Genomic DNA, 15,125 nt, shown 5'->3' with positions numbered 1-15,125 from the left:
CAAAAGGCCGGGGGGCTGCTATTTCCCAGGGAAATTCGTGATCATTAGGGGGACCGTTGCGTTGCCTTGCGGGGTAGAAAAAAGAAAGTGGTTTGGTGCTTATACCTCCGTTTACACTCGAGTACTCCCAAGAGCAAATATAATCTACTACTCGGGGGTCTTCGAATGTAATGACAATGCAATCTCCCGGAATTGTTTTTCTGCCGTTTCCTACCCATGTAGTCCTACGTACCATCAAAATCCTGGAAGGCCAGGTTGATGGAATGGGACGATTAATATTCAGCCAATGTTGGGCCTTATTTTGCAATGACCACGTAGGTTCTGTATTGTGATCCACCAACTCAGGGACACCTGTCATTACTACCACGAAGGGAGATGCTTCTGGTGGCATCTCAACAGGGAGTCTAACATCGGAAGGTCCTCTCGGGCCACCTCTGTTTGATACTGGGGCCAGGTTTTTTTGAGCTTGTGTTTTACAGACCGGAGTTTTAGATGCCGGAGGTTTAGGCGCCGTGGTTTTAGGCACCGATTTTTTTGGGCACCAATGTCTTAGGCGCCGATGTTTTGGGCGCCGATGGTAATACTATCGGTGGATTGCCCTGGGGTAGAGTTATGACGGCGTTAGTGGGGGTTTTCGCTGGTCTATTATTATTTACTGTTTCGGGAGCTGTTGGTTTAAATATTAAGTTAGACGGTGTGGGTACGTTGTTTTGTCTAATTAGGTGGTTAGGAAGAATCTGGTTATCATGTTTATTTCCCCCCGTTTTTTGTGCTCCCGGGACTTGCATAGGCTTTAGGTGTTTTGCAAGATTGGATAGCTGGTTCTCTATATGCGCTAATCTTGCTTCTACTGGCTCGAGTAAAGATTTCAGTATGTCTGTGATGTTGTTTAGAAGCTGTGAGTTATTACTGTCAGTTATTTCATTACTACAGGGTAGATGGATGGGAGATTCTAAGCTAATAAGATTAAGAGAATCATGTACTGAATGGTTTATGGTCGCAGTGACCACTATCTGTTCCGATCTAGGAGGTGCGTTCTCTATCATACTAGCCATATCACCGATCACATTAGGGATAGAACTTTTCTGGGCACTTTTTCTTTTGCTTATGGCACCCTCCCTCCTCCCTCTTGCTTGCCTTATTTCATCCGGTGTGATTTGGGGAGGCAGCTCTGGAGTCCTTGCTAGATCTGAGCTTATCTGTGCGTCTGATAGCTGTGAAACCGACAGGTCCACATTGTTTGGTAGACTACGCCTACCCTCACAGAGGATCCCTTGCCCAGGATTGCTGTCTGTTACAGGGGATCTTACATTCGCTAGGTAGCCCATAGCCGATCTATTAGCGTGTTCTAAGTCCAGGGACACCCTACCTTCCATCAAAGTGATACTTTGATCGATAAATAAGTTAGCCTTGGTAATAAAGTCATCCATGGGTCCTAGTAGTTTGCCCCCACGCCCCAATACCTTGGTTTTACTTCCTCTAGTTAGTACCATTGTTCTTGCTAAACCGGTACAGGGAGTTTAATAACTTGCATAAGCAGAGATTAATAAAGCTAGGTCTTTAAAAGCTTACAGATGTAGACTCAATAGGGAGACAGTACATACGATGTCCAGATGGATTACGGAAGGTGAAAATTTGGGGGGGTGGCTCGGTCCGGTCTCTCTCGTCCTCGAACGGCCTCAAATGGCCCGCCCTTTGCCCGGGCTTCGCTCCGCGCTTCGTGCCGCGCGCGTCCCGCGTGCGCGGGTATGAGTCGGGTTAAGAGCGTGTACGCTGGGGGCGTGGCTTCCGGGGAGAGCGGGCCAGGTGTCTCCGATTGGCCTCGCAGGGACTCCTGGTCAATGGAGTCCCTGCACTTCACGCTCGCAGCCCCGTTGAGCCGCCGCAGCCCACGCTCGCAGTCTTCGTGAAGCGGGTCCTGCGAAGCGGGACCGGCGAACAGTAGCAGCAGATGAGGAGAGGTGGAGAGGGTCAAGGTGAGTCAGGAACACCATGCTCCAACCGCTCAGTGCAAAGTACAAACAAACAGGACCCACCAGTTGGGGAGGGGAGGGCCGGTAATCAAAGGTCCAGGGCGCTGGGGGCGTGGCTTCGGGGAGAGCGGGCCAGGTGTCTCCGATTGGCCTCGCAGGGACTCCTGGTCAATGGAGTCCCTGCACTTCACGCTCGCAGCCCCGTTGAGCCGCCGCAGCCCACGCTCGCAGTCTTCGTGAAGCGGGTCCCGCGAAGCGGGACCGGCGAACAGTAGCAGCAGATGAGGAGAGGTGGAGAGGGTCAAGGTGAGTCAGGAACACCTCGCTCCAACCGCTCAGTGCAAAGTACAAACAAACAGGACCCACCAGTTGGGGAGGGGAGGGCCGGTAATCAAAGGTCCAGGGTGCTGGGGGCGTGGCTTCAGGGGAGAGCGGGCCAGGTGTCTCGAATTGGCCTCGCAGGGACTCCTGGTCAATGGAGTCCCTGCACTTCACGCTCGAAGCCTCGTTGAGCCGCCGCAGCCCACACTCGCAGTCTTCGTGAAGCGGGTCCTGCGAAGTGGGACCGGCGAACAGTAGCAGCAGATGAGGAGAGGTGGAGAGGGTCAAGGTGAGTCAGGAACACCTCGCTCCAACCGCTCAGTGCAAAGTACAAACAAACAGGACCCCTGTTTTCTCAAGATTTACTTCTAAGTGGGTCTCCTTTGCATGAGCCTGCATTGCGTTGAGGAGGTGTTGTATGCCCACATGTGTGTGGCTCACCAGGACCACATCATTCGCGTGTAAAAAAAACTGGATAGCATTGTGCCCCCACCCCAGGGACAATCGAATTTCTAGAGTTGAGAATCTGTATCAGGTCCGCATTGTAGAGGTTAAATAGTGTGGGCACAAGTTCACATCCTTGTTTTAACCCTTTGATGGTTGGTACTCACCTGGAGAGGTGTGTGTCCTTGCCCAACTTTACCTGCACCCAGGTGTCTGTGTGGAGAAGAATCAACATGTCCAACACTCCCGGCGGGTCATTCCTGTCAGCTAGTTTCCTCCAGAGCCTAGCCCAGTTTATGTTTTCAAAGACTGCTCTGAAGTCTATAACCAGAGGTGGAGAGGCTGCTTAGTGATTCTTGCTGCGTCTATGAGCATTGAAATGGCCATGATGTTGGTAGTTGTGCCTGTGTCTTTGGGAAAAAGCAGTTTGGTTTAGTGGTATGATGAAGTTTGCTGATGATTAAGCTTGAAGTTCCTCTAATACGGCGCTTGCAAAGTACTTTGCCTCATTGTCGATCAGGGCGACCAGGCAATGTTTTTTTGTTATAGCCTTGTCTCCACTTTTAAGTATTGGGGAAATCACTGCGCCTTTCCAGGAGGCTGGAAGTTTCCCCAGAGGTCTGACCTCTCGGACTAGAGTTAAGGATCTCTGCCCAGTAGTCCCTGTCCTACTTGAAGAGGGCCGATGGGATCCCATTAGGTACAGGTGCCTGTCTCTCCTGCCTTTGGCGATCTGTCACTTGATGGCGGTGATATGAGTGACTACTGAGACCTGATTATGACTAGTTTGAGAGGGGGTGCTTCTGCATTGTTGGTCGTGATTGGATGACCTAGCCGCACTGTTTTTACTGGCTGGCTCTGGGATTGATGGTTGAATTGAGCTTTAAGAAAGTCAGCCCAGATCTCTTCCGGGAGGTAAGATGTCATGCCTTCCTGGGCTTGGCGTGTTATTTTATTTACTGTTTCCCAGAATCGAGAGCTGTTGCTTGATTGTTTGCCTAAGAATAGTTTTGCCCAATGGTCATCTTCTTGAGGTCTGTTTATGCTTCATTTTAGTTTTTCAGCGAGCTTCTTTGTTCATGTAGTAGAGAGATGAAATAGGTGTCCCCAGATATATGTCTCAGTGATCTCAGTGTACTGTTTATGGCCCTTTTAAGTTGTTTCATTTGAGTGTGGTAAGCAGTGGAGATCCAACCTGTTTCCCAGGTGTTTCGGTGAAATCTTGCTTTGGTTTCCGTGGAGAAGGAGTTGGCTGGGTGTTCAGTGAAGCTATCCCATCTGTAAGTGAGGCTACTCTGCTGTCCTTTCATGTGCTTGTAGTAAACCCTTTACTGGTTCACGTTCCTCCTCTGTGTTTGTCAGGGCGGTTTTGATTTTTTTTAAGTTGATCGTTTAACTTGAGTGTGGAACTTGTGGCGATGTTTCTAGCACAGGAACCTCTGCTAGGAGCAATGTCTCCTGTGGTCTATGGTCGCTGTCTCCTTTATCCCCTATATTTACAACAAGGGGTGGTGATGGACAGAGTCTCTGAATTAAGCAGAATACTCTCACCCAGTCAAGAGATCAGGGCTAGATCCAACACCGTTTTTTAGCTCATTGCACCATCCCAGTTTCAGAACCTGGCTGTATGCAAATTAGTCTGTCCCTGGCCCAGTGCATCATGGGAACAGGGCAGACCAGACTACAAAAGCCAATTCTTACACTGGGAAGGAAACAAGCTTCCGGGGACCGGTTTCTGGCATTTCAGCCGTCTTCTGCCCGGCTTGCTTGAATCCTGATGGTGCAATGAGCAAGGGACTCACATCTGAGTATACCCTTCCACGCTTAGGGTGGACAAAAATATTTACAACAAGGGGTGGTGATGGACAGAGTCTCTGAATTAAGCAGAATACTCTCACCCAGTCAAGAGATCAGGGCTAGATCCAACACCTAGGCAGAATGCAGAGATTCAGTGAAATAGTGAAAGCAAGATGACTGTATAGTCTTATTTTTGAGCAGGTGGACGCAGAGTCGAAAGAAGCTCAGAGTGTTGCTGCCTGGTGCTGGTCTTGTCATTGGGTGTGATTGATCCACCTTAATTCGGTGTCAATGGTGAGCGCTGCCATCGGGATAGACTGCCGTTGAGGTCCCACCTCTGTGTGGCAACTCCCCTCGGTCTCCCCTGAAGACCAAGCAGGTGGTTTTTGCTACAGCGTGGATTTTGTGTCCTACAGTGGGAAGCAGTGGAGATGGGTAGCCTATATTTTGGTGGACATTGATGTTTATGCCCCAAGCCTTGAAAGTATTTTGTTATCTTTACTTGTGTACTTTGGATTTTGATAAATGTTATCTAGTTTTACTCAGATAAATATTGGCTATTGTTCTAAACGTGTGTGGAGTCCTTTTGTAGTGTTTTCAGTGTGTTACTGTGTATGTGGGTGTACAAATACTTTACACATTGCTTCTGAGATAGGCCTGAGTGCTTGTGCTACCAAAGGGGCGAGCAGGGGTTATCTTAGCTCTGCGATCCTCTTACCATGACTAAAGTGAGTGTCCCACTTGAACAGGGTGCATACCGACTGCCAATTAGAGACCCCATTTCTAACAAACACAATTTCAGTTGTTTTTATTTATATTTATTGTACAATTCTACCTATTCCTAAATGCAGCAAAGATGACAATCACTGTAAACCTTTTGTTGATGTTAATCTGAGGAATAAACATTCACTTTCTTGCTCATCACATTTTCTTATTTTTTCCGCAAAAATCACCTTGCTATACTTTGTCTATTTTCTCAGTTTTCCACACAGGATTCCACACACTCTGAGTATCTGTAAAATCACCAAAATATGGGGAAAAGGGTTTCACATTTGACCTGGATATAATTTGTGGAAACAAGCTATGAAGGCTTAAGTACAAACTGCCTCAAATATAAAAAAAAAGGCCTTAGTCCAGAGGCGGGTGTCTGAAAACCTAGGCATTTAAGGAATTTATAGTGCTGAGGAAAAAATGTATGATACATATTGGATTTGATAACATATGTGTTTACTTCTGGTTGATTGAAGCCCTTCTAGTATTGCTTGATAAATGTTTGTATTAGCATAGTATTCATTTTAATAAAGGGCATACTTATCTCACCATACTACTCTGCGTCGTTCTTATTCAGTCATGGAGGAAGTAGTCCTGAAGCAAGATGAACAAGTAAGTCAAGCCATTCCCGTAATCCCAATGGCTCTAAATCTGTTTCCTAACTGTAGCTTTCTCAAACCTATTTATGATGTTACCTAATTATGGGCCATTTAAATAATTATTTTATCCTTAATATCAGAAGATCCTAAAAGGTCTGTGAAAAAGTATCTGTGCTTTTTTACCTGGTTGTGTCAATGAGAATTGGAGGAAGCGTACTTGTCTCCAGGGCTTACCATCGCCGATCTGGTTCTACAGAGTGAGGGGGGGGAAGGAGTGCAAGTATAAACCTTCATAGGGTGGATAGCAAACAGGAATCAAAGATCCTAAGTTCAACAAGACCTGACCCAAGTCCTGTGCACTGTTTTCTTATAGGCACATGCATGATGTTATGTTATGTTATGTTAAATGGTTTTTTGTAGAGCGCACGGCTACTCAAAAAGAGTGTCCCGGCGCTTTTAATTGAAGAAGGCTGCAGTAAAATAACATAACACATTAAAAGAGAGCAAGACACCAAAGTAAAAAAAAAAAAAAAAAAAAAAAAAAGACAGCACACAAAGAAGGCCTACTGGACAAACAGCCAGGTCTTAAGGTCTTTTCTAAAGGCTAATAAGCCAGTGGATCCCCGGAGGGAGAGGGGCAAAGAATTCCATAATTGGGGCGCCAGTAATCCAAAGGAGCGACCTCCCAGACGTGCTCTCTTCACTCGCGGGACAGTAGCCAGAAATAAGGATTCTGACCTCAGAGAGCGAGCTGGTTGGTAGAAAGTCAGTCTCCTCTGGAGATACTTCGCTCCCAACGCATGAAGGGCCTTATATGCCAAAGTCAGAGCCTTGAAGGCGATCCGCTTACGGATTGGGAGCCAGTGCAGGGTCTGGAGCAAACCCGCAGCACTGGTACGCCTGTTCACTCCGTAGATCGCTCTTGCCGCAGCATTCTGTACAACCTGTAGCCGCTGTAACAGGTACTCTGGCAGGCCCAGGTATAGAATGTTCGAATAATCCAACCTGGAGCCGATCAGGGCCTGTACAGTCAGCTTCCGGTGCTCCTCCGATAACAGGGGAAGAAACCTCCGCAGCATCCTGAGGAGGCCAAAACACATGCCCGACACCCCCAAAATCTGGGCTTTCATTGTCAGCCCCGTGTCCATCTTAACACCCAAGTTTTTAGCTATTTGGGATGAACACGTAGGGGGGAACATGTCAATAGGCCACCAGGCCTGCCAGTCTGGCTCCGTGTCGCACCCAAAGAAGAGTATCTCGGACTTGTCGGAATTGCACTTGAGGCTGTGTAGTTGGAACCATTGAAACACAGCCCCAAGGCAATCCCGGATACTCTCCCCCTCGAAGTCTCCTCCTCTCTTACACGAGAAGAGGAGCTGGGTATCGTCGGCATAAGATACGATCCGGGCCCCAAGCGACTCCGCCAATGCCGCCAAAGGGGTCATGAAGATATTAAAAAGGGTCGGGCTCAAAATAGAGCCCTGAGGGACCCCGACTCCCAGTGGAGGCATCACGGCGGAATCTGGTGAGGCCCAGACCGTTTGCCGGCGGCCAGCTAGAAAGGAAGAAAACCAGCTGAGCACCGTTCCCCGAAGTCCTATCTCATAGAGTCTTGTGAGAAGACCATCATGGGGAACGGTGTCAAAGGCCGCCGACAAATCCAACATCACCAGCATGGCTTTACCCCCGGAATCCAAGATCTCCTTGATTGTTTCGGAGACCTCGAGGAGCGCGGTCTCCGTGCTAAGATTAGGGCGAAAACCTGACTGGGTGGCATGCAGAATCTCATTCGCCTCTAGAAAATTGGAGAGCACCGTCTGCACGTGCTTTTCAACAATTTTCGAAAGGGCCGGCAGCAGAGAGATAGGCCGATAGTTAACAGGGGCCTTAGGGTCCAGACCAGGCTTCTTGAGCAGCGGGATGACCATAGCCTGCTTCCAAGCCTGCGGGACCACTCCCTGGCTTAATGAAAGATTTAGCAGCGGATTTACCAAAGGATTGATCACATCAGCCAGTTTCGCCAGTATCTTAGCAGGACAAGGATCCAGGGGCGAGCCAGATTTCAAGTTGCCCATGAGTGCTAAAGAGACGGGCTCCGATATAGATGGAAAAGCGCCCAGTATCAGACCTGGCATGAAATTCTGCTTCAGAAAAATAATGCTACTTGGTACAATACCATAATCTAAAATTATTTTTCACGAGTGCCTCTTCATCATTGCATGTGAATCTATGACTGCCTGGCGAATATTTTACAAACATTGCTCTGAAAAATAAATTGTCTGGTTCCATTTTAAAAAGGAAATTATTGAGGAGTACTGTCAAAAAGCTCCTTGCAGATGTAAGGCTCACTTGTGTTCACAGACTGTGGTCTGCTGTCTGCTCTTAATACATTTTGCACAATAGAATTGTTAAATTACGTAGTCAAACCCTGACAAGAATTGCCTTTATCATTAATCAGTGGCACTTTGATGTTTTTCTGTTAGATGAATACATAATCGCCTACATGTTTATGCATTTCTTTAGTTGTAATTTTATATTCTGATTACCTGACCTGTGGTCATGGACATCGATTCACCAAAATGCCAGAGGTAGCGAAAGTGACATCACACACCCTTTCACCTTATTGACATCAAAGGAAGTGACATCCTATGACCTTTGACCCTGAATCTTCCCAGGAAGTGATGTGACTTGACATTAACCTGGATGACATCACAGTAATTGACAACACTGAAATCACATTATAAGTGTGTCATTAATCTAAAAATACAACACAAATGTCTCTTTTGGATCCACCTATACCAGGGTGCTGACAGCACCTTTGAAAGTGGCTCTGTGTATGTAATATTTTTCACATAGTTCTGCTAAAAGCCATGGGATATGAAAAGACACTCATTAAATATTTTGGGGCATATTCATTAAAGAGTTGCATTGCACTTGCCCCACACAACGAGGTACTTCAATCCTACATTAGATTTAAAAAGCCACGCAAGGCCACCTTGAGTGGCCTTCGGTGGTTTGATAAATCTAGAGTAATGCAATGCAGCTCACATCTCTGCATTGCGTTACTCTGCCCCAGGGAGGTGTTCAATGGGTGGAGTGTGGATGTTCCCCTACATCCATCATGGATTTGGCACATTCACAGATTGAATAAATAATTGCTGATTCAGTCCACGCCACTCTTCTACAATGTGTCAAACCTCAAATTTGTTCTAGGGTGCTGGTGGATATCACCCACTGATCCAGGGTGTGAAATCAACTGTGTCAACCTGCACCGTGTCGCCCTCCACGTTCAAATAACAATAATTCACTGTTTATTACATTAGTATTTTTGCATTCAGTTAACTGTTCATGTGCAAGATTTTTATATGGATTAATTTACTTCCAACAATAATCAGTTCAAATAAAAAATTCTCAATGCATTTCGGACCAATGGTCCTTCATCAGAAGGTAGTTTGCTCAATGGAACAAAAAAGAGGATGGTGCAAACATTTTATCCCATCTAATTCAAAAGTGTTCATGTCAATAAATAGTCACATGCGATACTGATTTCTTAACCAGCTTGTTTAATTCTTATGATCCATATTTCCATGACAAATCAAAAAATTAGACATAAAGATCTCTAATGAATAATTATTTTGTTAATTTCCCAAAAGGAATCTGAAATTAGAAGTTCAAAAGAACAAATACATATCAAATTGCACTCTGGATTTTTCCAAGTGGGTCAACCAATATCTCCAATGAGTCATCATGCTCACCTGTAGTATGCAGAGTAAAACGCCTCTTTTGCGATGAAGTAAGAGTAAAAACAAGTGTCCGGATCTCATATGAAGTTGACTGATGTACTGTTCCTATAAAAACGTGTGTAATAGAATGTTTTAAGATAGTGAAAAAGTTGTGCTAATTGAACTATAGGTGAATCATATACCGTGAGTTAACCGAACAGTTCCGGTGTTTAAGCTCTGTGGTGCAGTACTCTAAACCAGTATGAATGATCTTAGCATGCCAATTACCAAGAGGACAAAGTAATTAACTGCAGCTTGTACGGAATGTTAATCTAGTTGTGGTATATTCAAAATTTGCCTCATGATGTTAAGAAAGATGAAAGCGTGCCAATCTACTACATCAAAAGGCAGATTTACAAGCCCAATGCGCCGCCGGTGCGTCACGTTGCGTGACGCACCGGTGGCGCAGCCTGCTAAGGGATATTTGCATGACTTAAACCTGTGCTTGTAAATATCGCCCCTGTTCAGGCAACACTTTGCGTGTTAGAGGGAGGACATGGGTGTTGCTGTGGGTGGCCCCACGCAACACCCATGTCCACTGAGGCATTTCCAGATTTACGAGAAATCGTAAACTTGGAAATGCGTCAGTTTGCTGCGCCACCATAGGGGTGGAGTAGCCAAGCGAAGCTAGGAGAAATTTGTTTTTTCCTCTTTCAATGCGTGCTGCATTCTACTGCACACATTGACAGAGGAAAATGCCTGCAGTGAAAAGCAACCTCCCCATGGTGCAGGCATCCTTGCACCATGGTGCAAGGGTGCCGGCGCATGGCAGCTGTTTCTGCGCCAGCGCAGGGAAGAGCACAGGAATGCGACATATCATTGTAGATATATTGCATTCCTGTGCTCTGAAAGTGCCGCAGCATGGCGCAGCCAAAGGACTTGCAGTGCCACGCTGCGGCACTTTCTTTTAGATCTTCCCCCAAGTTTTTAGTTAATAGTCTATGTCCTAAGGTGCATTAGAGGATCTCCACTGACTGCATAGTTTTAATGCACCCGACATTTAAAAGGGCAGTATATTATTTTAAGCCACTCAAAAAAGGTCATGTGAGACCGTTATTATAAAAACAAATAAGTGTCAAATAAAGTGCTGAGAATAACGATTGATGGCTGTGCCTACCTAACTTCTGAGATTGGATGCTGTGAGTCCTATAGGGTGTGTTTGTGTTGGTTCTCCACTGCTTAAAAGTTGTGGTACATGGTTGAAACGAAAGTAGGACTATTCCCTATGAAGGAGAATCAAACCATTTGCTCATCGGCCATATTACAATGGCCTCTTGTGAGACGGAAATATAAAAATTGACATTTGTTATCCAACGAATGTCCTGTCTGAAATGTGTAAAGTAAAACCCCAAAGTAGTCCCCATAAAAGTATGAAATTAAACTATTTGGTCAGAATACTGTGTTACAACCCTATGTTGTTTGTGTTTTGTGTCAGACTCATCCCTTGAAAATGATGATCCGTAATCAAATGTGGATGGTAATCATATTTTATAATACCACTTTTGTGTGCATTATTTGTTGAACAATCAAATCAAATCATCATACAATGGGCATTATTAAATGTGTTATCGAATATTCTGTTTAAGCCAATTGCATGTAGTCCAAAGTTCCAGAGGTGACTGAATCCATGTTGCTTGGTAATTGCCATTGTATTAAGGTGTGTTGACAGTCCTCACAGTATTTAACAATTTAACAATGATTATATATTATGAATATTCAGGCATATTGTCAATCCTCATAATGTTTAATGATGATTCTATGTTGTGAATATTCAGCAAACAATGTAAACATGATGAATGTTTTTCTGTGTGTACCCCATAATTCCTTTGTTAGTCTCTGCAAGAAACATGAGTATCCAACCTGTAATTCAATCCAGTTGGTGTCAATGTGGTCAATCTTTTTATCCAGTATAATTCTCTCTTTAATAAAAAGCTTCCTGCTGTTGGTGTTCTGTCTGGCAGACACCTGTTCTATCCCAGTGAATCTCAATTGACTGATGTTATGCCCCAGAAAATTGAAATGTGTGGCTACAGATGATTTTCCATTCCTCTTCCTTATGTTGCTTTTGCTTACTGCCATCCTCGTTGACATTTTTCGTTCTGTGTTACCCAAGTACGGTAGGCCGCAGAGACATTTTAATATTTATGCCACACTTTTAGTCTTACTTGTTGCATTGCTTCTTAACTTGATCTTAATGTCTTTGGATGAATAATTTATCTTTGAACCCTTCATTACATTGTTGCAATTATTGCAATTGTAGCATGGAGTGGTACCCCAATATTTTTTTATTTTCATTCGTTATATTCTTTGAGTGTAATATTTCTTTCAGATTTTTAGATCATTCATATGGGAGCATTGGTATTTGGTTGAATATTCCTTTGAAATCGGATTCGTATTGGAACATCAGCCAATATTTCCAGATTGTTTTTATATTTGCACTTCATGTGGGAAACTTGGATATGAATATCATTCTTGTTGATTCTTTTGTGCATGGTCTATTTGTCAATAATTCCTGATGATTTCTTTTCTGCACCTTGCTCACGGCCTCTTCTGTGATGTTTTGAGGGTAATCTTTTTTTCTGAGTTCCTCGCAAATCATTGTTTTACCTGTTTCATAGGTTTCTGGATCTGCTGTTATTATCCTGATTCATAATAATTGTGAATATGGCAGGGTTTTTTCCAAGAAGAGTTGATGAAATCTTGTAAAATGTAATACATTTTTCCAATCAGTAGACTTTACTTAAATGTCAGTCTTAAATTGTCTATTCTTGAGAATTATTTTGACATCTAAAAAGTTAATCTCGGTATCATGTATTCCATGCTTGAACTTCAACTCTGTTATGGCATCTTCTAATTCTGTCCTGGTGTCTTTCATTAACAATGTAATTGATCAATCTTAACTGCATCTTCAGATTGCAATCCCACTTGTTACTGCTAAAATGTGTTCCTCCTCAAACATCAGAAAAACAGATTCACATGGCAAGAAGCTGTGAAGTTTCCCATGGATATCCCAGTCAATTGTATGTAGTACTTGTCCTCTCAATGAAAATAACTCTGCTTAAGTGTGAAATACATTCGTTTGCGTAGGAATATCTTCAAATCTTCATCTAAGATAGAAATTGTCAAAGATTGTTCAATGGCCACCAAGACCAAATTAAGGGGTATCAATGTGTAAAGCGATTTTACAACAATGGTGCAAAGTAGTACATTCTCTTGATCTACAATCCTGATACAGTTAAGCTTATTAAGAAAATGTGTTGCATCCCTCACATATGATTTCAGAAACTGTACACTCGGTTGTGAATAGATATTGATGCATGTATTTCTCTATGGGTTCATGGATAGATCCCCTTGTAGACACAATGGATCTAAACGGTGAGTTCTTTCTTTTAGACTTTGTGAATCTTTGGCAACATGTGTGTTGAGGGAATCTGTGGGTAAGACTGATATGGATAACATATTCATCATTGATGGTTCCTTGATCCACTTCCATCTTTAAGATGCTTTCTAACGATTTGGTGAATTGTTTGGTGGTGTTCTCTTTAGTAGCCATGTATGTTGATGTGTCAATTATGTCATTACTCACGCTGTCCATGTAACAGTGTTTATTTATGATTAGCTAAGCTCCTCCTTAGTCTGCAATACAAAATTCTATTAATTCATTTCTTGCCTTTTGTCTGGTTCCACCTAGCTCTTTGTTGGTTAAATTAGAATGTCCTCGTTTTTTGCTTAGAAATGCGCCTTTGATTTCTGTCTTCACAATGGTTTCAAAAGTACATAATACCTTTTGACTTATAGGTGCTTGAAATGTACTTTGGGTTTTCCAATTTTTCAAAGTGCCTTTAGTCTCCTTTTTAGTAATTTGTTCTGCTATAGCATTTTAAAAAAATTGTAGTAAGTTCAGAGTTCTCACAAATTTGTACAGATATACGTCAATACCCAACTCTTTGGTGTGATAAGTTGGCACAAAAGAGGTGCCTTTTGGAAGAATGCCAAGTTGTAAGGATCTGATTAATTTATGCGATATGTTTATCACTAAATTATCGGTGATTAACTTGTTGTTTGGCTCCTGGTTATTCTACTTTTTTTACCACCCTTTCTCCTTTGGTTTTTCGTTTTAGGCGGGACTTACTTGTAAAAAGCCACATTGGGGAGTGTGACTCCTGTAGAGGTGGATGCTGTTTGTGAAATATTGTTGCTGTTGATAATGGTAGCCTCATTGGTTTGGCCTTGACTCATGGGCGGTCCCCTTCTGTTAATTTCCTCATCAGACATTGAGGTGTCACTCTCCCTTGTTTGAGACATCGGTTTTGTCTGTCTCCTTCTTAATATATATGAGTCCAACTGTATACTTTTCCCAATTTTAACTCAATGGTATCTCTTTTAAATGTTTTGTTTTTTCTATCATTGATCTTGGTTGTATATCATTCCAATTGACTCAATTTGTTTCTGATTTTTGTTTTTTAAATGTGTTATTTCTGTTGATACATCCTTCAATACTCTATCATAAGTAAAATTAAACTAAGTGAACATTTATTTAGAATTGCGTACCATCTTTCTTTGAATCTGTGATTATTTTTACATAGTGTAGGTCTTCACGCAATTCTTAGGCCTCTGGGTATTCTTTGTACTTTGTGGTATTTAATTAGTGTTGTGGCATGTGACCGTTGTTTTATTGCTTTCTTAGACTTGTATAGGAGTTGTTGCACATTACTCTCAATTGTTCCTGAACTTTTGGGGCTGATCTCCAACTTATTGATTAAAAATGTATTTGTTGGGCTTCATCACTGGAAAATCCCAAAGTTAGAGCTCTGGTTTCTGTTAAGTTCGATATGTCCTTGAATGACATTTCCTTCGGGTGCTACTGAACGGTGATCAGAATCCAATATGAAGAAACATTTGTTGATTCACTGCACTCCACTGTTCTACGATGTCTCTCTGTGATTAAGTAAGAAGAAACATTTGTGTCCACTTCTCATATGAAGTTGACCAATGTATTGTTCCTTAAAAAACGTGTGTAATAGAATGTTTTAAGATAGTAAAAAAGTCGTGCTATTTGAACTAAAGGTGAAATGTGTACCAGCCGTTAACTGAACGGTGCAGGTGTTTAAACTCAGCTGTGCAATAGTCTGAACCGTTTAAAATGATAAAATGCCGGATACCAATCAGCAAAAGTAGCAAGCTGCTTAAAAATCATGCTTCATGGTTGAAACGGAAATAGGACTATTCAGTATGAAGGAGAATCTAACCATTTGCTTGTAGGCCATAGGTAATGACCTCCCGTGATACGGAAATTTCGATGCTCCCAACTGTATGGGGAATATCCTGAATCAGACCCATTACTGATAGACATGAGAATGCTTCAAAATGCTACGTCTCCCCAGGTGAGGTGTGCCATGACTAAACTTCTTTTGTAAGTGTGTTGCATTCTGAAGCAC

The sequence above is a fragment of the Lissotriton helveticus genome, chromosome 6 (assembly GCF_964261635.1).
Source record: "Lissotriton helveticus chromosome 6, aLisHel1.1, whole genome shotgun sequence".
NCBI classification, from domain to species: domain Eukaryota; kingdom Metazoa; phylum Chordata; class Amphibia; order Caudata; family Salamandridae; genus Lissotriton; species Lissotriton helveticus.
This window is presented reverse-complemented; position numbering follows the sequence as displayed.